The sequence below is a fragment of the Triticum urartu genome, chromosome 5 (assembly GCF_003073215.2).
Source record: "Triticum urartu cultivar G1812 chromosome 5, Tu2.1, whole genome shotgun sequence".
Lineage (NCBI taxonomy): Eukaryota > Viridiplantae > Streptophyta > Magnoliopsida > Poales > Poaceae > Triticum > Triticum urartu.
Window position 1 is genome coordinate 631,576,197 of NC_053026.1, and position 21,262 is coordinate 631,597,458.

Below are 21,262 nucleotides of genomic sequence, written 5' to 3' on the forward strand. Positions count from 1 at the left end.
TCAAGTTGGATAGCCAAGATGATGCAACCAGACAAGCTTGCACCCATATTTTCAAGTCTGCTCTGCGACGGTATCGGTATAACTTGAGGAAAACTCACTTTGAAGGTAAGGCTAACAGTGAACTTTCCCAAACATCTCCAGTGGAAAATATATCGGATGAAGACTGGAGGGGCCTTGTTAAACACTGGTCTGATCCGAAGTATCATGTACATTATATATATGTGATCAGATCACATGTTGAAGTCCTATTTACACATGTGCCACACAAATCTATCTTCTTGTAGGTGAACTGTTCAAAGAACAAGGCCAACCGTACGAAAGTGAAATTCCAACAGACGACAGGATCTCGTAGCTATATTGCACACTGCGAGGCTCTTGTAATTAGCTGCTGTTTCACTCTTTTCGCTGTACCATATTATCAGATCTATATTGACTTGTTCGAAATGCAGAGGAAAGACCGCAAGAACCAAAAAGTACCTGAACCAAATGATGTGGAAATCTTCAAGGACTGTCACACCAGCAAGAAGAAGGGCATGACTACACCAGTCAAAGCCGATGTTGTATGTCCTTAATCCTCATGCCTTTTAACTACTACTTACTCTGACTTGTGCCTTGAACTGCATGGTTTGCAGCCAATGTCTATTACTCTTTTCAATTTTATACACAATTGTCTTAGCGTATCATTGCACCTTAAAAGGTTTAAAAGAGAGGAGTGATGTTCCTTTGATCTTGACCCGTAATCTAGTTCCCTGCTGGACTTGCCCACACAATGTTACAATTGCATGTTTGTCTGTTCTCAGTTGTTTTGTGATATGAATGATGACATACTATGCTTACCGTATTATAAACTTCGTCTCTTTATCCTTAGCCCTCAATACAATGTGAAGAAATAGACAATACATTAGCGATGGTACATGGTCATATGTTTGGAACCTAGTTTTATTATGTACTTTGAAATAAAATACAATTAATATTTTACATGGGTTCACCAGAATAAGTTCTGTATATAGACCAAAGCTATTTTGTTTGGTTTTGCTGCCTCCTTAATATCTTCTGTTCTGGTACTACTAATGTAAAACCTCAACTTTTAGCGAGCTATGGAAAAAATGGTGGAACCGCCACCTTCAGAAGGTGGCGAGGCAACTATAACCGCAATGTCAGCTCTTGCTGCAGTGGGTCAGTACCTGTCCACTAACAGTGCCAAAAGCATGTTCCTGCGTAATACTGGGTTGGTTGTTAAGTCAATATCGTCCAAACTGCCTCATGATCAAGATATGCAAGCTCAAAGCAATGTTGTATCTGCGCTCCAGACACAACTCCATTCCCTAATAGAGACCCTTTGTGAAACAAGGAGAAACATTGCTCAATGTCGTCAAGATATGCATGGTTTTGAAACCAGACTATCAGACATTTGCTATGTTGTTCAGGAGCCTACGGGAAATGAAGGCGAGGGTTATGGTGCTCCATCGGACAATACAGCATGAAAACGTAACAGTCAGGTCAAATGAACTGAGCTTCTGAACTTCTGGTGGTGCATTTATCTGCTAGACTGTTAAGTTTTATGCCAACCTTCCTTTTGTTATATAGTTGTAATTTGTTTTGGTGCGATACAAAATTTATTCTTAACGTGCAGCCAACAGCTGAAGAAAACAGCAAGTCATTTTTGTATAGTGTAGGGTGTTCCCTATATTTGCACTGGTGGCGATCTTTGATGCCGAGTGGATGTAATCTGTGCAATCGCCTTAATAGCCTAGCGTTAGTTTCGGCCTTATTTATTTCCTAGTCTTCTTTTTCCCTGGTTTGCTAATGGCCGCAACTACCATGGGCCATATACGGGCCGTAGGATCCATGGGTCTCCTACGGGCCGTCGATAAATGGGCCTGCAATCGGTGGGCCTCGGGCCATCGGATAAATGGGTCTACATGGGCCGTAATCGGGCGTAATTGGTATCAGCCCAGCATGGTAACAGGCCGTTAACAGGACGTAGGACAGCAAAGGCTTAATTCTGTCACAGGCATAACGGGTCATTAATGGGCCAGAATATAGGACGGGCTGGAAACGGCGCAACGGGTTAACAGGCCAGAAACGGGCCGACTCTTGCCATGGGCCGAATTTGGCCCATTAAGGTAATAGGCCAGAAACGGGCTGACTCTTGCCATGGGCCGAATTTGGCCCATTAGGGGAACAGGCCAGTAACGGGCCGACTCTTGCCATGGGCCGAGTTTGGCCCATTAGGGGAACAGGCCAGTAATGGGCCGGAAGTAATCGAGGGCCGAAAAGGAGCCCAAGAACGTATGGGCCGTCAATAGGTCGAAAGCTAACACGGGCTAGAAACAACCCATGTAAATCACGGGTCGTTAACGGGTATAAAGAAAATTACTGTTCATTATGAGCTAGAGTCACCGTGGGCCTGTAAAGGGCCGAAAGATACGAAGGCCTCATATGGGACGAAAGACGTCGTGGGCCATACATGGGCCGAAAGTGAAATGGGCTGGTGTTATATTCGATGGCCCACATGACGTTGTTGGGTCGATTTCCTTTAGGGCCTAATGGGCCATGAGTTAACGGGCCGTAAAATGGGCTATTTGCGAAGAGACCGTTAACAGGCTTTTCATGGGCCAGCCCGTTAACTTTTGACCAAGTCAAACGGGCCGGCTTTGTAAGCTAAATGGGCCAGTGGTGGGCTGTGGCACGTGTCAACATATCATAGGCACTAATCTGACCCACTGACGAGCTGACACGTGTTTCGTCCAGCCAATAAGAATTTTACACGTGGAAACTTCCCATTGTTCGGGGTTATTAACGGGTTATCGGATCCAAAACCCGACCCGATAGCTTAACGGCGTTCCGTTACGGTGGATGCCATGTGTCAGTCACCCTTGACGAAAGCACTTCTGTGACGCGTGATTTATTGTCATGGAAGTGGACACTTCCGTGATGATAATTTTGGTAATGTCATGGAACACTTCTACGACAGCACAGGTATGACTATCTTGATTCTGTCATAAATTTGTCATGGATGTACATGCATGAAAAAAAACGCGACCTACTGTGACAAACACGTATCATCACGAAAGTGTATTTTTTTGTAGTGTAATAGGTGACTATAGACTTGCAAGATAGGATCAAGAACTCACATATATTCATGAAAACATAATAGGTTCAGATCTGAAATCATGGCACTCGGTTCCTAGTGACAAGCATTAAGCATAGCAAAGTCATAGCAACATCAATCTCTGAACATAATGGATACTAGGGATCAAACCCTAACAAAACTAACTCAATTACATGATAAATCTCATCCAACCCATCACCGTCCAGCAAGCCTATGATGGAATTACTCACGCACGGCGGTGAGCATCATGAAATTGGTGATGGAGGGTTGATGATGATGATGGCGACGGATTCCCCTCTCCGGAGCCCCAAACGGACTCCAGATCAGCCCTCCCGAGAGTGATTGGGGCTTGGCAGCGGCTCCGTATCATAAAACACGATGAATCCTTCTCTCCTATTTTTTTTCTCCCCGAACACGAATATAGAGAGTTGGAGTTGAGGTCGGAGGAGTGTCAGGGGGCCCATGAGGAGGGGGTACGCCCAAGGGGGTAGGCGCGCCCCCACCCTCGTGGATAGGGTGTGGGCCCCCTGGCCTTGATTCTTCCGCCAGTATTTTTTATATATTCCAAAAATAATCTCCGTTGATTTTTAGGTTGTTCCAAGAACTTTTATTTCTGCACAAAAATAACACGATGGCAATTCTGCTGAAAACAGCGTCAGTCCAGATTAGTTCCATTCAAATCATGCAAGTTAGAGTCCAAAATAAGGGAAAAAGTGTTTGGAAAAGTAGATACGTTGGAGACATATCACCCCCTCCATGAACCAATCATGTGCCCTCAATTACTATTGTCTCGTGTCGTCCGCGTCTTGGGAGACTCAGGCGGCAACACGATCTACTTTTCTCCTCCCCTGCCCCACTCGCCCTCCCCTCGTCGCAGTGTGGTCTTCCATGGAGAAGGCACTCGTGGTTGCAGTATCACTCAATAGCCGGAGGCGCAGAGAAGCAAGGCGTCGAGGAGGTGTGATCGCGGGCAAGGGGGTTGGCCGCGTCCATGGGAAGGATCAAGGAGGAGGTCAGGCGAATGGAGCACCCTAGAGACGTGGTGCGACGGTTGTAGCCCGCCAGAGCCGCAGAGGCGGCTGGGGCCTAGAGACGGCTTGGTGGTGCCCCTGCATTGCGCATACTGGAGACGGCTTGAAGGGAGGGCAGAAAATGGGAAGGCAGCTACCCGATGATGGAGCAGGAGGAATGCGGGCAAACTCTGTGTTCGACATCTTTTTCATAGTCTCTTGTAGACCAAGAAAATCCACCTCATTGGCAGAAATGATATCAGTGGGGCAGGAAGACATGCCTTTCTTTCCTGCCCCCCTACAGTTCCGAAATAGCCCTATAATTTATAATGACTAGGAATATCCCTCACTCTAGTAGGTCTTCCAGGAGCTAGGGCATCCCTACAGTCATTTTTTTCTTTTTTTTGACTTCTAGTTCGAGAACCAATAGGAGCCTCAGGTTTTGAAATAACCACACATCTTTTATTAGGGGACCTCTTTATTTCTTTCTGGATTGAACCAGGACAAAGCTATCATCAAACAAGAATCTTGATCACCCCAAGTCTGTAGCAATGAAGTGGATCCCCCAAGCTATCACACACAGATAATGAAGAGGAGCTACACTCACTATTTTGTATCAATAAGCATATTTATAGAACTTTCTAACTCGCGAATGATATCTATCGTACAAAAATTATCATCACATAATTGAACCCCCATAAGAGATGCACGAACCATGATGGCAGTATTAGACAAAGCAGAAAACTGGTTATGGGTTTTGCAAGTAGGATCAATACCTTCCAAATTCCTTTTTTCGAGCGAGCAGCACCCACCTGATCAATCCTGGACAACTTATCATACTAGTTGCGGGAAGAAGGCACAAAAGCAGCAACATCTGGTACCATACACTCATGCATAGGAGACCTAATAGGAGATTCAACGGTGTACTCACTACATGAGCCCTCAGTGCCAGAAAAACTGCCTCAACCTCCATAACCGCCGACAAAGATGACCACGACACATAATCTGACATTGGAGCAAGATTATTTTCACTAAGCAAAACAAGCTTTTTAGTGAAATCAGAAGAGTGACGAATAGAGGTATGGATAATGGCCCAAGCCCCTGCACTAACATCATTACCACTTTGAGAAGAAGATGGGTTTGTAGAGTTTTAGGCAGCAACAGTCTCAGATTCGGAAGACATATCCAGAACAAGATCTGAATTCGTTCCCCCATTAAGGATAGCATTTCTCTAGCCATAGAATGTATTAGGAGCTCATTGTTGTTGGGGAACACAGTAATTTCAAAAAAAATCCTATGCACACGCAAGATCATGGTGATGCATAGCAACGAGAGGGGAGAGTATCGTCTACGTACCCTCGTAGTCGTACGTCTTCACGATCGACCGATCTAGCACCGAAGGTACGGCACCTCCGCGATCTGCACACATTTGGCTCGGTGACGTCCTGCAAACTCACGATCCAGTGGAGCTTCGAGGGAGAGTTTCTTCAGCACGACGACGTGATTACGGTGATGGTGATGCTACGGAACAGGGCTTCGCCTAAGCACCACTACGATATGACTGAGGTGGATTATGGTGGAGGGGGGCACCACACATGGCTAAAAGATCAATGATCAACTTGTGTGTCTATGGGGTGCCCCCTTCCCCCTATATAAAGGAGTGGAGGAGGGGAGGGGCCGGCCCTCTCTATGGCGCACCCTAGGGGAGTCCTACTCCCACTGGGAGTAGTATTCCCCTTTTCCATGTAGTAGGAGCAGGAGAGAAGGAAGGGGAGGAGAGGAGAAAGGAAAGGGGGGCAGCCCCCTCCCAATTCAGATTGGGCTAGGGGGGCGCGCCTCCCACCTTTTCCTTCCCTCTCCACTTTTCCACTAAGGCCCAATAAGGCCCATATACTCCCCGGGGGGTTCCGGTAACCTCCCGGTACTCCGGAAAATGCCCGAACTCATCCGGAACCATTCGATGTCCAAACATAGGCTTCCAATATATCGATATTTATGTCTCAACCATTTTGAGACTCCTCGTCATGTCCGTGATTAAATCCGGGGCTCTGAACTACCTTCGATACATCAAAACACATAAACTCAGAATACCCATCGTCACCGAACGTTAAGCGTGCGGACCCTACGGGTTCGAGAACTATGTAGACATGACCGAGACATGTCTCCGGTCAATAACAAATAGCGGAACCTGGATGCTCATATTGGTTCCTACATATTCTACGAAGATCTTTATCGGTCAAATCGCATAACGATATACGTTGTTCCCTTTGTCATCGGTATGTTACTTGCCCAAGATTCGATCGTCGGTATCCTCATACCTAGTTCAATCTCGTTACCGGCAAGTCTCTTTACTCGGTCTGTAATGCATCATCCCGCAACTAACTCATTATTCATAATGCTTGCAAGGCTTATAGTGATGTGCATCACCGAGAGGGCCCAGAGATACCTCTCTGATACACGGAGTGACAAATCCTAATCTTGATCTATGCCAACTCAACAAACACCATTGGAGACACATGTAGAGCATCTTTATAATCACCCAGTTAAGTTGTGACGTTTGATAGCACACAAGGTGTTCCTCCGGTGTTTGGGAGTTGCATAATCTCAGTCTGAGGAACATGTATAAGTCATGAAGAAAGGAGTAGGAATGAAACTATAACGATCATCGTGCTAAGCTAACGGATGTGTCAAGTCAATCACATCATTCTCTAATGATGTGATCCCGCTTATCAAATGAAAACTCTTTGTCCATGGCTAGGAAACTTAACCATCTTTGATTAACCATCTCCATGTGACTAACATCCAAAGGGTTTAATAGAGTCAGTAATGTAGTTCACATCGCTATGTGATTAACACCTAAAGAGTGATCATGTTTTGCTTGTGAGAGAAATTTAGTCAACGGGTCTGCCACATTCAGAGCCATATGTATTTTGCAAATTTTCTATGTCTACAATGCTTTGCACAGAGCTACTCTAGCTAATTGCTCCCACTTTCAGTATGTATCTAGATCGATACTTAGAGTCATCTAGATCAGTGTCAAAATCTTGCATCGACGTAACTCTTTACGACGAACTCTTTTATCACCTCCATAACTGAGAAATATTTCCTTAGTGCTCTAAGGATAATTTTGACCATTGTCCAGTGATCTACTCCTAGATCCCTATTGTACTCCCTTGCTAAAATCATGCTAAGGTATACAATAGTTCTGGTACACAGCATAGCATACTTTATAGAACCTATGACTGAATCATAGGGAATGAATTTTCATTCTCTTTCTATTTTCTACCGTGGTCGGGTTTTGAGTCTTTACCCAACTTTACACCTTGCAACACAGGAAAGAACTCCTTCTTTGACTGTTCCATTTTGAACTACTTCAATATCTTGTTAAGGTATGTATTCATTGAAAAATATATCAAGCGTCTTGATCTATCTCTATAGATCTTGATGCTCAATATGTAAGCAGCTTCACCAAGGCTTTTCTTTGAAAACTCCTTTTAAACACTCCTTTATGCTTTCCAGAAAATTCTACATCATTTCTGATCAACAATATGACATTCACATATACTTATCAGAAAGGTTGTAGTGCTCCCACTCACTTTCTTGTAAATATAGGCTTCACCGCAAGTCTGTATAAAACTTATATGCTTTGATCACACTATCAAAGCGTACATTCCAACTCTGAGATGCTTGCACCAGTCCATAGATGGATCGCTGGAGCTTGCACACTTTGTTAGCACCTTTAGGATTGACAAAACCTTCTAGTTGCATAATATACAACTCTTCTTTAAGAAATCCATTAAGGAATGCAATTTTGACATCCATTTGCCAGATTTCATAAAATGCGGCAACTGCTAACATTATTCGGACAAACTTTTAAGCATCGATACGAGTGAGAAAATCTCATCGTAGTCAACACCTTGATCTTGTCGAAAACATTTTGTGACAATTCGAGCTTTGTAGATAGTAACACTACTATCAGCGTCCGTCTTCCTCTTGAAGATCCATTTATTCTCAATGACTCACTGATCATCGGGCAAGTCAATCAAAGTCCACACTTTGTTCTCATACATGGATCCCATCTTAGATTTTATGGCCTCAAGCCATTTTGCGGAATCTGGACTCATCATCGCTTCCTCATAGTTTGTAGGTTCGTCATGGTCTAGTAACATGACTTCCAGAACAGGATTACCGTACCACTCTGGTGCGGACCGTACTCTGGTTGACCTACGAGGTTCGGTAGTAGCTTGATCTCAAGTTTCATGATCATCATCATTAGCTTCCTCACTAATTGGTATAGGAATCACTGGAACTGATTTCTATGATGAACTACTTTCCAATTTGGGAGAAGGTACAATTACCTCATCAAGTTCTACTTTCCTCCCACTCATTTCTTCCGAGAGAATCTCCTTCTCTAGAAAGGATCCATTCTTAGCAACAAAATATCTTGCCTTTGGATCTGTGATAGAAGGTGTACCCAGCAGTTTCTTTTGGGTATCCTATGAAGATGCACTACTCCGATTTGGGTTCGAGCTTATCAGTTTGAAACTTTTTCACATAAGCATCGCAACCTCAAACTTTAAGAAACGACAACTTCGGTTTCTTGCCAAACCATAGTTCATACGGTGTCATCTCAACAGATTTAGATGGTGCCCTATTTAATGTGAATGCAGCCGTCTCTAATGCATAACCCCAAAACAATAGTGGTAAATCGGTAAGAGACATCATAGATCACACCATATCCAATAAAGTACGATTACAACGTTTGGACACACCATTATGTTGTGGTGTTCCAGGTGGCGTGAGTTGCAAAACTATTCCACATTGTTTCAAATGAAGACCAAACTCGTAACTCAAATATTCGCCTCCGCGATCAGATCGTAGAAACTTTATTTTCTTGTTACGATGATTTTCCACTTCACTCTAAAATTCTTTGAACTTTTCAAATGTTTCAGACTTATGTTTCATTAAGTAGATATACCCATATCTGCTCAAATCAGCTGTGAAGGTCAGAAAATAACGATACCCGCCGTGAGCCTCAACACTTATCGGATCGCATACATCAGTATGTATTATTTCCAATAAGTTAGTTGCTCGCTCCATTGTTCTGGAGAACGGAGTCTTAGTCATCTTGCCCATGAGGCATGGTTTGCAAGCATCAAGTGATTCACAATCAAGTGATTCCAAAAGTCCATCGGCATGGAGTTTCTTCATGCGCTTTACACCAATATGATCTAAACGGCAGTGCCACAAATAGGTTGCACTATCATTATTAACTTTGCATCTTTTGGCTTCAATATTATGAATATGTGTATCACTACGATCGAGATTCAATAAACCATTCGCCTTGGGTGTAAGACCACAGAAGGTTTTTATTCATGTAAACAGAACGACAATTATTCATTGACTTAAATGAATAACGTATTGCAATAAACATGATCCAATCATATTATGCTCAAGGCAAACACCAAATAACATTTATTTTAGGTTCAACACTAATCCCGAAGGTAAAGGGAGTGTGCGATGGTGATGTTATCAACCTTGGAATCATTTCCAACACACATCGTCACCTCGTCCTCAACTAGTCTTTGTTTATTTTGCAACTCCCGTTTCGAGTTACTACTCTTAGCAATTGAACTAGTATCAAATACCGAGGGGTTTGTTATAAACACTAGTAAAGTACACATCAATAACATGTGTATCAATTATACCTTTGTTCACTTTGCCATCCTTCTTATCCGACAAGTATCTAGGGAAGTTCCACTTCCAGTGACCATTTCCTTTGCAGTAGAATCACTCAGTTTCAGGCTTGGGTCTAGCTTTGGGCTTCTTCATGGGAGTGGCAGCTTGCTTGGCATTCTTCTTGAAGTTCCCTTTCTTTCCCTTGCCCTTTTACTTGAAACTAGTAGTCTTGTCAACCATCAACACTTGATGCTTTTTCTTGATTTCTACCTTCACCGATTTCAGCATCGCGAAGAGCTTTGGGAATCGTTTCCGTTATCCCTTGCATATTATAGTTCATCATGAAGTTCTAGTAACTTGGTGATAGTGACTAGATAACTCTGTCAATCACTATCTTATCGGGAAAATTAACTCCCACTTGATTCAAGTGATTGTAGTACTCAGACATTCTGAGCACATACTCACTCGTTGAGCTATTCTCCTCCATCTTGTAGGAAAAGTATTGTCAGAGGTCTCATACCTCTTGACATGGGCATGAGTATGAGATAACAATTTCAACTCTTGGAACATCTTATATGCTCCGTGGCATTCAAAACATTTTTGAAGTCCCGGTTCTAAGCCGTAAAGCATGGTGCACTAAACTATCAAGTAGTCATCATACCGAGCTTGTGAAACGTTCATAACGTCTGCATCTGCTCCTGCAATAGGTCTGTCACCTAGTGGTGCATCAAGGACATAATTCTTCTGTGCAGCATTGAGGATAATCCTCAGATCACGGACCTAGTCCGCATCATTGCTACTATCATCTTTCAACATAGTTTTTCTCTACGAACATATCAAAAATAAACGGGGAGCTACATCACGAGCTATTGATCTACAACATAGTTATGCAAATACTATCAGGACTAAGTTCATAATAAATTAAAGTTGAATTAATCAAATTACTTAAGAACTCCCACTTATATAGACATCTCTCTAATCATCTAAGTGATCACGTGATCCATATCAACTAAACCATGTCCGATCATCACGTGAGATGGAGTAGTTTTCAATGGTGAACATCACTATGTTGATCATATCTACTATATGATTCACGCTCGACCTTTCGGTCTCAGTGTTCCGAGGTCATATCTGCATATGCTAGGCTCGTCAAGTTTAACCCGAGTATTCTGCGTGTGCAAAACTGGCTTGCACCCGTTGTATGTGAACGTAGAGCTTATCACAACCGATCATCACGTGGTGTCTCAGCACGACGAACTGTAGCAACGGTGCATACTCAGGGAGAACACTTATACCTTGAAATTTAGTGAGAGATCATCTTATAATGCTACCGTTGAACTAAGCAAAATAAGATGCATAAAGGATAAACATCACATGCAATCAATATAAGTGATATGATATGACCATCATCATCTTGTGCCTTTGATCTCCATCTCCAAAGCGCCGTCATGATCACCATCGTCACCGTCTTGACACCTTGATCTCCATCGAAGCATCGTTGTCGTCTCGCCAACAATTGCTTCTAGGACTATCGCTACCGCTTAGTGATAAAGTAAAGCAATAACATGGCGATTGCATTTCATACAATAAAGCGACAACCATATGGCTCCTGCCAGTTGCCGATAACTGTGTTACAAAACATGATCATCTCATACAATAAAATTTAGCATCATGTCTTAACCATATCACATCACAACATGCCCTGCAAAAACAAGTTAGACATCCTCTACTTTGTTGTTGCAAGTTTTACGTGGCTGCTACGGGCTGAGCAAGAACCGTTCTTACCTACGCATCAAAACCACAACGCGGTATAGTGATTGCTTTTTGATCTTTAGAAAGAACACTGTTCATTGAATTGGATTCAACTAAAGTTGGAGAAACTGACACCCACTAGCCACCTGTGTGCGAAGCACGTCGGTAGAACCAGTCTCGCGTAAGCGTACACGTAAAGTTGGTCTGGGCCGCTTCATCCAACAATGCCGCTGAATCAAGAATCAACTAGTGACGGAAAGCAATATGTATATACCCATGCCCACAACTCCTTTGTATTCTACTCGTGAATATAACATCTACGCATAAACCTGGCTGGGATGCCACTGTTGGTGTTGGGGATATAACTATTGAGTATAAACCGCCCAGGAGGGGCCAGATTATACTCATAGTAAATTGTTCCTATCAAAGCCCACGGGGACAAGGAGTACGATGCTTTACGAAGGCGAGTTAACAAGAAGGCCCAAGGCCCAAAGGCGGATTATGGCCCGTAGATGTAAACCGCCATAAGATGTATAACTTGTGTTGTAAGATAAGAAAAGGTAGAGACCGAGCCGGACACGTTTATGAGTCGGTCGGGACTCTGTAAACCGCCGGGCGTCAACCTGTGTATATAAAGGGACGACCCGGCGATGGTTTAGGGACAAGAAACAAGAGATCGAGAGCCGGGTCAAGCGTATTCGCTCCCCGTTCATCGAAACCCTAGCAATACCAACTACAAACTGGACTAGGCTTTTACCTTCATCGTAAGGGGCCGAACCAGTATAAACTCCCGTGTCCTTTGTCCTGTTTAACCCCTTTAAGCTAACCTCAACGCGATGGCTCCACGACTCAGTCCTCACACTAGGACATCTGCCGTGACTTTTCCGAGACAGTTGGCGCCCACCGTGGGGCCATCGCACGATGGTTTCGAGTTCTTAAAGGGCAGCTTCGAAGGGATCAAGGGATACGCCATGGGACGGATGACCAAGAGTCGCCGCGGCAAGCTCTACATCGACGACGCAGGCTGGGGGCCCGAGGCCGGCTCCATTGAGTATGGGTACCGGGTCCCTTTCGGTGGAACTCACGTCTTCATCGGCAAGATTGGCGAACTGGGCCCTAAGCCAGACATCTGCACCGACATCATCGAGACAGCTCAGCGTGCGAGACCCGCTAGGGTTTAGCCTGCCATGAAGCGTGCCTTCGTGGGAGTCATCCACGGGGCAGAATCTGAGGATAGATCGATGTCTGGTGGTGAAACCGTTGTTTACTCCGATGGCGAATCAAATACTGGAGAAACCGAGTCATTATACCAGCTCCAAGACGGCCCGCTTGGGGGCTATTCCGATGGTGACAGTATTCCGGATCCCCATGAACCGCCGAACCGTGTTGCAATTTTCATGGCCGGTACTCAGCCAGGGCAGAATTCTTCCACTGTGACGGCGTTAATTTCCGGTTCAGCAGTGGCAGCGGAGGCCGGGGCAGGAGACCATGTGCGCCCACCGGCTCAAGTTCTATCCGGTTTACTTGACGCTTTAGCAACGCTGATGATGACTGAGGTTAATGCAGCAAATCGGGATGAGCATAATGTGGAGATCGCCGAGGTGAGAGACCAGATAACCCATGCCAAGGAAGACCTAGCAGCCGAAGACGTAAGGATGGCCACGATGCGGGCTGAGTTAGAGGCTCAGGCGCAACGGGTTCAATCGGAGTCCTTCCGGCTTATGCTGGATTAGAACGCGTCGAATGATGTCATGAGGAGAAGGCATCTATTGACACACGAACACGTCACGTGTACCCTCGACGCCGGGGGTGATGCACCACAGCTCACGTCGAAGGAGGCCCGACCGACAACGCGATACGCAAGAGAGTCGGCGGGCGCTTTTGCAGACCCGAAACCCCGCGCACCCGGGAGGGACCCCGTCAGGGATTGCGGCGGCTATGGGCTGCCTTAGGTCGATTCGCTCGCCCCTAGAGCCTCGAGATTCGCAGCTCTCAAACGAAGAACAGCGAAGAACGAGAGAGAAAAATGGTGGAGAGATAAAACGTAGATGAAAAAAGTAGTATATTGATTTGTTTGATTGTGTGTTGTTTCAATCGGCCGTCACCCCCAGCATATATAAGAGGCGGCTGGACTTCCCGTACAAGCAAAGGATTTATCTAGGCTTTCCTTACAAGAAAATTACATCAATTCACGTCCTAGAATCCTAGTTCTGGTCCCACTCGGATTCAGCCCGAATCTGGTCCAATCTTCTGTCTTGCTCCTTGCGTGGGCTGTGGAATCTGCATATGACTTCCGATGGAGACGGTTCAAATATCAATTATGTGTGCTTCGACGAGGCCAACAATCCGTATGTTGATCACTTTTCCAAATAAGGCCATCTTGAATACTCCACGGGGTCATCTCTAATTTCGAGTCGGACTCGTTCATGTAGCTGACTGGACCGTCCGACTCTTGCAGCGTCTCTGCAGGTCATATACTACGTCGGATGATGATGACTCCAAAAGCAAAGTTGACCATTTCGATGTTACGAACAACTCATGTGTTGAACACTTCTTCATCCGAAGCCATCTAGATAAGTATTTGAGCCCATCTTCAGCATCTGGTCGGATTGGCCTCGACAGTTTTTACTGTTCACGGCAGCAAGCTTTCCCGGCAAGGTTACTGTTCACGGCGGCAAGCTTTCCCCGACAAGGTTACTGTTCACGGCGGCAAGCTTTCCCCCGGCAAGGTTACTGTTCACGGCGGCAAGCTTTCCCCGGCAAGGTTACTGTTCACGGCGGCAAGCTTTCCCCGGCAGGTTACTGTTCACGGCGGCAAGCTCTCCCCCAGCAAGGTTACTGTTCACGGTGGCAAGCTCTCCCCCGGCAAGGTTACTGTTCACGGCGGCAAGCTTTCCCCGGCAAGGTTACTGTTAACGGCGGCAAGCTTTCCCCGGCAAGGTTTTTGAGGCAGTAAACGACCTCGGATGAAAATGTGTCCAAAAGCAAAGTTGACCGTTTTGACGAGACGAAAAACTTACGTGTTGAACGTTTTCCGATTCGAGGCCATCTTCTGGGCCAAAACACTCACGCATTACATCAGACAGTTGCCAAGACATGTCTGGTCTTCCGCGTCATATTTCGCCTCTTGACAGGGCTGCATCCAGATAGCTCTAACTTTTGCATACGAACTCGGATTGAGATGATTTTTATATCAAAATCGACCGATTCGACGAGACGAAGACAATTCATGTAGAGCATTCCTTCATCCGAGATTGTCCTGGAGGCGTACTTGACCAAAAAGCACTCAGAACACCTAAACATGACAATCTGAGTGTAGTTTTGGTCTTTGATATGATGCCGAATGATTATGGTCCAAACATCAAAGTTGTTCCACTCGGCAATGTGAAATTTCTCACTTAGAATATTTTGTCATTTGAGGCCATCTCCATTGCATTCTGCATTGTGCCAAAATCAGGTGTCAACACAGGCCCCCCTGTTTTTCGGCAAAGCTTGCATGCCGAAAAATAATATGCATGGTGTTCGTTCTAAGGACGATGCCAACACTCCATCGGCCATTTATTTTTCTCAGGGCGATAATTATTTATCGGCCATGTTTGTGCTATGGGCGATAATCGTATATCGGCCGTTGCCTACTCAGGCTTCCTTCCACACACTCGGGTGGTACTTCTTCAAATATCTGCCATTGAGAGCTCGAGGTAACAATGCCCCCTGCATTGATTCCACCAAATATGAATTTCCGGGAACAACTCTTGTAATCCTAAAAGGACCTTCCCAACTTGGAGACCACTTCCCGAATTTTCTATCTATTGAACCAATCGGTAGAATCACTTTCCAGACGAGATCACCAACTTGAAAATTCTTCAACTTGACTTTCTTATTGTAAGCCCTTGCCACCCTCAACTTATCTCTCTCTATGGCATTCAAAGCAGCCAAACGTTTATCAGCAACCTCATCAATGTTGTCCATCATCAAGTTATAGAAGTCTATTGCCGATAAATCATTTTGTTTGGCTATTCTCAAAGCATTCAAACTTACTTCCACTGGTAAAACAGCCTCTTGACCATATACTAGCTCATATGGAGTCACTTTCGTAGCACCATGCCTTGAGATTCTATGTGCCCATAATGCCTCAGACAACAAGTCATGCCATCTCCTTGGATTATCCTCAATCTTCTTCTTGATGAGCTTGATTAAAATTTTATTGCTAGACTCAGCTTGTCCATTAGCTTGGGCATAATATGGGGAGGAATTGAGCAACTTTATGTTATAAGATTCGGCAAACTCTCTGATTTGGTGTGACATAAAAGATGAACCTTGATCTGTAGTTAACGTTTGAGGAATACCGAATCTATGAATAATGTGCTCGGTTATGAATTTAATTACCTCCGTATGCGTCATGTTCTTGAGAGGTACTACTTCAGACCACTTAGTGAAATAATCAGTTGCCACCAATACGAACCGATGCCCCTTTGAAGAAGACGGATGGATTTGCCCAATAAAGTCTAAACCCCATCCTCTGAAAGGCCATGGCTTGATAATAGGATGCAACATAGCAGCGGGAGCCAATTGAATATCACCAAATTTTTGACAAGCTTCGCACCCTTTATAATATCTGAAGCAATCATTAATCATGGTCGGCCAATAAAACCCAGCACGTCGTAATAACCATTTCATCTTGGGAGCCGACTGGTGAGTACCACAAATGCCTTCATGTACCTCTCCCATAGAAACTCTTGCTTGGTCCTCATCCAAGCACTTTAAAAGAACATCATCAACTGTTCGGCGATAAAGATCATCATCCCTCATAGTATATTTAAAAGCCATACGCCGAACAGCCCTGTCCACCCTTTCACTCGGATCACGCAAGTAAGCAACAATGGGCTTCCTCCAGTTGGAATTGTCACCTGCACTAGATTTTTTGTTAATGACCGAATCAGTGGGTTCTGGTTCGGCCTCTTCTATACTGGTAAGACAAGACATCGGATTTTGAGAAATATGAAACATGCCATGATCAACATGGTATCCAGATGCTTGTTGTGCCAACTCATTTGCTTTCCAGTTGTCATGTCTAGATATATGTGCAATGCTAAAACAATCCAAAGTAGAGATTATATCTAGACATTTATCAAGATAAACATTAAGTGATTCGTCCAAACACTGAAAGACTTTGGATATTTGCTGTACCACTAGTAACGAATCACCATAAGCCTCAATATGTGTAACACCTATAGCAAGTAACATCTCTAGGCCGAATAACAATGCTTCATATTTGGCTTGATTGTTTGTGCAAAAATATTCTAAGCGGCATGAGGCTTCAAAAACAGCACCATGAGGAGATATATAAACAATACCAACACCTTGGCCATTGCTACAAACTGACCCATCAAAGTATAATATCCATGGTACTAATGAAATAAGGTTCATATCAACATCATGCTTGTCATTAATCCGATGTTCAACAATGAAATTAGCAACAATTTGGCCTTTCATGGACTTTAGAGATTCATAAGCCAAATCATATTCAATCAAAGCATAAGCCCACTTGCCAATTCTACCACTAAGAATTGGCCTATGCAACATGTATTTAATGACATCGGTTTGACAAGCTACTACACAAGCACTCAGCACTAAATAATGTCTCAGTTTTGTGCAAGCATAATATAAGCATAGACATAATTTCTCAATAAATGTATACCTTGTCTCCGCGTCCAATAAGCGGTGGCTCAAATAAGTGATGGCATGCTCTTTTCCTTCGGTCTCTTGAGTTAGAACAGCACCAATAACTTCTTCCTCTACTGCAATGTAAAGTCTGAAGGGTTCCCTATGCTTGGGTGCCCTCATCACCGGAGGAGTGCACAAATAATTCTTGATCATATCAAATGCTTCTTGATGTTTTGCCCCCCAAGTGAAATCAGCATCATCCTTTAACCGAGGATAGGAGTAAATGCATCAACTTTCCCTGACAGATTAGCTATGAACCTTCTCAAATAGTTGACCTTGCCAAGGAACTTTTGCATATCTCTCTTGCATGTTAGAGCCTCCACTTTTTGTATAGCCTCTATCTTTTTGGGGTCAATCTCTATGCCATCTTCATGAATAATGAAACCCAAAAACTTGCCAGCTGACACGCCAAAAGCACACTTCAAAGGATTCATCTTCAGTCCATACTTTTTCATTCTTTCAAAAGGTAAATGCAAATCGGCCAAGTGAGATTCAAAAGCATCCGATTTGACAACAATATCATCAATATAAACTTCAAGTATGATACCGAGTAAATCATGGAAAATCAAATTCATAGCCCTTTGATATGTGGCTCCAGCATTTTTTAATCTGAATGTCATCACTGTCCACTCGAATAAACCAACGAAACCAGGGCATCGAAAAGTAGTCTTGTACATGTCCTCTTCGGCCATAAAAATTTGATTGTATCCGGCATTACCATCTAGAAAGCTAATAACCTTATGCCCAGAAGCATCATTAATAAGCATATCGGCTATTGGCATAGGATACTCATCTTTGGGTGTAGCCCTATTCAAATCTCTGAAATCAATGCACACCCTCAACTTGCCGGATCCTTTCTTCTCCACTGGGACAATGTTAGAAATCCACTTGGCGTACCTGCAAGGTCGAATGAAATTAGCTTCAAGCAGTCGACCGATCTCTTCCTTGATTCGGTCATATGTTTTCGGATTAAATTTTCTGGCCGACTGTTTATAAGGTCTAAAACCGGCCTTTATAGGCAACCGATGCTCCACTAGCTCTCGGCTTAACCCTGGCATATCATGATATTCCCATGCAAAGCAACAAACATATTCTTTCAATAGCTCGATTAACTTAGCTTTACAATCGGCTTTCAAGTTTTTGTTTATAAATGTCGGTCGAGTGACTGAACCATCTCCAATATCTACCTCTTCTAATGGATCGGCCGACGTAAAACCTTGTCCAAGTTTATCCATGTCATCCAACTCCTCTATAGACTCATACATATCGTTCTCGCTGGACCGATATTTCACAAGACGTTTTTGTAACCACTCAGAGCTAGAGTCCATTTAAACATATCATACCTTGGAGCCGATTGCATTCAGTCGGCTTTAAAGAGACGGGCACAAAACCATTCTTGGTTGCGCTAAGAAAATCAAACTCTGATAAATCACGTCCCGTCAAGCAAGTAGCATTGGGATGTTGCCAATCCACCGATGCATCGGCCAAAGCAACACAGGCTGAGTTATCCGCATGAATGACTTCCACTTCATCATCAACCCACTGAATCAAAAACTGGTGCATAGTGGATGGCACGCACTGGTTTGCATGAACCCAATCACGGCCTAGTATGACATTGTAGTTACCTTGCACCTCAGCGACAAAGAATGCAGTAGCCAAAGTTTTGCTTCCGACTGTAAGCTCCACATACATCACACCTTTGGCTTCAGTTTTCTCTTTGCCTTCAAACCCATTAAGCACCATATTGGTCTTGATCAATTCTTCATCAGGCAAACCCAATTTTTTTAAGACCGAATAGGGCATAAGATTTACCACAGCACCACCATCAACAAGCATCCGAGTGAGCGGCGACCCATTGATATGACCTCTGAGATATAATGGTTTCAGATGCGTTACTGGTTCTTTTGGCTTCTCGAATATCGCGTTTTTAGGGCCAAAATCCAGCTGAGCCACCTCCCCTTCCTCATCTACAGCACGAAACTCAGCAGGCAAGTAATACACCATATTGATATCCATACCTTCATGAACTGGTGTAGACTCATAGTCCAACATATCAGCCTCCTCCTCAAGTGCATCCACCGATTCAGAAATTTGTCCGAGTGAAGAGGAAGCAATAGGTAACGTAGACGATGCAATGATTGCGTCGTCCTTTTTTGGTAGTGTAGGTGCTGCTGTGATAGGCTTAGAGGCCACTGTATCTCATATTTTTTTGGGCCTCCACACTTGTTTTGTAGGTACCATAGGCCGAGTGTCATTGAACAACTTATCCCTTTGCTTCTCAGCCTCTTGTTCTGCCATCTCTTGGCTCCTTAACCTCTGTAGTTTCCTCTTCTGTGTCTTTGTTAGCCCTGGAGGACACCACTTTGGCTGAGTGTATTTAGGATCTCTCGTTTTTACTCGGCTAGTGCTTGCTTCATGGTCATTAGCCGAGTGCTTTGGCGCGATAGAAAGTATCGGCTCAGTCGGTTTGCTATGCACAATTGGCTGCTGTATGGAAAATGTTTTGGTGCCCAAGATAAGTGAGTCGGCATCCGTTTTCTCCTTGCTTTTTCCCGACTCAACTGCTGCAACACTTGGTGACTTAACACGCCATTCTTTTCGACTTTCCAGATGCATGAAATTTCCACTCGGGCGCAGCTTTTTACTCTGATGGAATCCGCTCGGATGGATGTCACTCGGATGGAATTCACTCGGATGGAATCCAGTCGGATGGAATCTACTTGGCCACATTTTTTCACTCGGATAGCTTCCACCTGGGTGCATCCTTACACTCGGATAATTTCCACTCGGTCGTATATTTTGACCAGCCGACTGATAGTCACCGATGTTGAGTCGGCCATTATATGAGTAATCAAGTCGATCCCACACAGACTGCCTCTGCTCTTCTGAAAACTGCGCCCTTGGTCCACTCGGTTTTGTATACCGACTGAACATATCAGCTGATGGTGACCTTGGTCGTTTCAGATGAGTCGGTCGATTGAAACTAGAACCGGCCGACTGGTTAGCATACTTGGACAGCAACATATCAAAATTTGGCTTGATCCGCTTGCGCTGCACTTTAGCTTCATTCTTCTTCCACTTGCCAACTTCTGGACTCTTGGGCTTGACAAATTTAACACGAGTATTTTCTTGCACTTGCGGTTGCCCCCCGAGTGTAGGATTCTTGATGGTTATTTTGATCACTTCCTTGCCATCGGGTTGCTTATCAAGCACAACCTGTCTCCCCAAGACCTTGTTGTCCTCCTTGTCTTTCCTGGGCTCACCGACAATGACATTAGCTTTATTAGCAGATTCGGCTACCTCCGGATGAATGAGTAGCTTCTTCCCCTCCAAACCCATGGTATTCATTGGAAAAGGCTGTTTATCAACTTGCATTTCAGAAAAGTTCAATCGTCCGTCATTAATGGCCGATTGTATCTGTCGTCGAAAAACATTGCAATCGTTAGTAGCATGAGAAAAAGAATTATGATACTTGCAATAAGCGCGCCGTTTCAGCTCTTCAAACGACGGCAAAGTATGAGTTATTCTAACAATTTTAGCTTGCAGCAAAGCATCAAATATTTTATCACACTTGGCAATGCTAAAAGTAAACTTCATCTCTTCATCACGATTCTTATGAATCAGTTTCAGATCATTGCAAGTAAATGGTTTGGCCTTAGATGGCCAAACAAATTTAGTAGAAAAAACATCACCCTCATCGTCCGAGTGATCACTATCATATTCGATCATATTCATCTTTGGACGATCGGCTTTGTATCTATGCACTTCTTTGAGGTCTTTGCTTCGGCTTTCCTGAGCCAAAGCCCTTTGTAAAACTTGGTTGATATTTAAGAACTCATAGCCTTCTATCTTTTCTTTGATGGGAGTTCTCAAACCACTCAGCACTAGGTCTGCCAAGTCTCTCTCGGTTATCACCAAACTAAAACACCGGTTTTTTGTTTCTCTAAATCTCTTGACGTAATCGGAGACCGATTCATCATGC